Raw genomic sequence first — 2,836 nt, 5'->3', positions numbered from 1 at the left:
AATTGATATAGTTCAAACGACAATGCTGAGATTCATAAAAATTCAAGATATAGGGTTTGCAAAAAGTAAACCCAAGTCAATCAGTATGACTATTTAAATCTTAAAAATATGTTTCAGAAGGTCAATTTAGGGATTAGAAGGGCCTCACTTAAACATAAGCAAATCTGAAGCAAGGATAAGCTCATTAAACAGTTACGTTCTTTTAGAGGTTGTTATATATATATACTAGTGGCCTGGTGCATGAAATTTGTGCATGGGGGGGGCGGTTCCCTCAGCCCAGCCTGCACCCTCTCCAATCGGGGACCCCTTCGGGGATGTCTGACTGCCGGTTTAGGCCCCATCCTGCAGGGATCGGGCCTAAACCAGCAGTTGGACATCCCTCTTGCAATCTGGGACTGCTGGCTCCTAACTTCTCACCTGCCTGCCTGCCTGCCTGATTGCCCCTAACCCCTCTACCTGCTGGCCTGATCTCATCCCCAACTGCCTCTTCCTGCATGATCTTGCCCCCAACTGCCTCTGCCTGCCTGATCTAGCCCCCAACTGCCCTCCCCTGCCAGGCTGATCTCGCCCCCAACTGCCCTCCTCTGCCGACCAATTTGGTTCTGATTGGTTGGTTTCTATGCCAGTCAGTGTCAAAAGCTCTGCCTCCTAGGCAGCCATTGGCTCCTCACAGTTTACCCAGATTTGGTTCTGATTGGTTGGTTTCTATGCCAGGTAGCATCAAAAGCTCCGCCTCCTAGACAGCCATTGGTTCCTCACACTTCACTCAGATTTGGTTCTGATTGGTTGGTTTCTATGCCAGTCAGCATCTCTGGGCCTATCAATGGGGCCTGATCAGAAAGGCAGGGCTGATCCGCAGTCCCGGTGGAGGCCTGGAGAGAAATGGAGGCATGGCTGCTGGTCAGACTGGGAGAGAAAGAGAGAGGCAAATTCTGATCAAAAGCTGCCACAGAGGCAATGAATCATTCCCTGCTTCTCTCTTCAGGCCTCTCTTTTGCCCTGATTTGCAGCCCCCTCAGCTGTCAGTGCTGGGGCACCCCACCTGCAGCGGAAGCAGTCTGCACTGGTTTGCCACCCAGCGCTGACTGCAGGACTGACTTTTGGTTGGTTGAGCCTCGGTCGTTACTGGATGTTATGACCCAGGGATTTTATGTATTACTAGAGGCCCGGTGCACGAAATTCGTGCACTGGGGAGGGTGTCCCTCAGCCCACCTTGCACCCTTTCTAACATGGGACCCCTCGGGGGATGTCCAACTGCAGGTTTAGGCCCGATCCCTGTGGAATCGGGCCTAAACCTGCAGTTGGACATCCCTCTCACAATCCGGGACCGCTGGCTCCTAACCACTCACCTACCTGCCTGATTGCCCCCTAACTGCTCCCTTGCTGGCCTGATTGCCCCCTAACTGCTCCTCTGCAGGCCTGATTGCCCCCAAATACCCTCCCCTGCTGGCCTGATCACCCCCAAGGCTTTTATTAGTATACATATGACCCTGCACAGAAAATTTTACTAACCCTGCTTTACAATAAGGGCTTGACGATTGAATCATTAGGACCAGACACCAAGATTTCCTTTCTTTGAATAGTGGAGGGGATACTTATCTTGTCTTTAAGTTGCCTGGAAATTAAAATGAGATAATGACTTAGAAAAGTATAAAAGCACCATATAAAGACAACTGTCTTTTTAATGAAGTGGCAAAATGAAAAACACTTTTTATTCTCCCCTTCCTTCCTTTACAGCTTTTATTTAAACTTTGAAATTTATAAAAATTTCACTCCAATTTTCATTTCTTTACATTCAATATTATTTTGTATTGGTTTCAGGTTTTATATTAGTTACAGAATAGTGGTTAGACAATCATATACTTTACAAAATGTTCCCCGATATTTCTAGTACCCACCTGGCATCATACCATCATTACAACACTATTGACTATATTCCCTATTTAAGTGACAATGGGTTTACAGGTTCCTTTCAGTCTTTCTTTTGTGTTGCTTGTCCTTCCTTTTCTTTCTCATTTCTTCCCTCATTTTCTTTATATAGTATCTCAATTGGCCATCAAAGCTCAGTGAAGGCACTGGGACACGCTTCATCCATTTTACAGACCAGGAAACTGAGGCCAATTCCAGTTGGCTGTGGAACTTGACTCAGCACACAGGAAGCCCTCAGAGCCATGCTCTTTGCGCTTCCTAAGGGGCAGCGGCCCAGCAAACAGAACAAACCTTCCAGTCAGGCTTCCGAGCCTCTTTCTCAAGCACCTCTTCATTGCGGATGCTCCACATTCTTTCCTCTCCCCCCATTCTTTACTGCCCCCCCTTCTCCAAAGCAGGTGGAAGGCTTCCCACTCACTGCCTAGGCATGCTCTGCTATGGGGCAGGGTGTAGCGAGCTTGCTTTTGGGTCAAGGCAGGAGCAGGAGTCACTGCCTCTGAAGTGTGAAGGCCGCCTGAGTGAGGCCCATTAGCACTGGGAGCTTCTCTGAATCACATCAGTCAGTCCAGTACCCTGCAGTGCAGCACCCCTCCACTGAGGTGGCACCACCCCTCAACCCCCGCCTCAGACCCCCAGGAGCGGCTGGATGCGCCCGGCCACGCCCCCCGGGGTGCCAATCGCCCCAGGGACCCCCGGGAGCGGCTGGATGCACCCGGCCACGCCACCACGGGGTGCCGATCGCCGCAGGCACCCCCGGGAGCGGCTGCATGGGCCCGGCCATGCCCCCCCCGAGGTGCCGATCGCCCCAGGCACCCCCGGGAGCAGCTGCATAGGCCCGGCCACCCCCCCCCGGGGGGCCGATCACCCCAGGGACCCCCGGTACTGAGAGGACTGGGCGCCGCCATCT

The sequence above is a fragment of the Cnephaeus nilssonii genome (assembly GCF_951640355.1).
Source record: "Cnephaeus nilssonii genome assembly, chromosome: 1".
Lineage (NCBI taxonomy): Eukaryota > Metazoa > Chordata > Mammalia > Chiroptera > Vespertilionidae > Cnephaeus > Cnephaeus nilssonii.
This window is presented reverse-complemented; position numbering follows the sequence as displayed.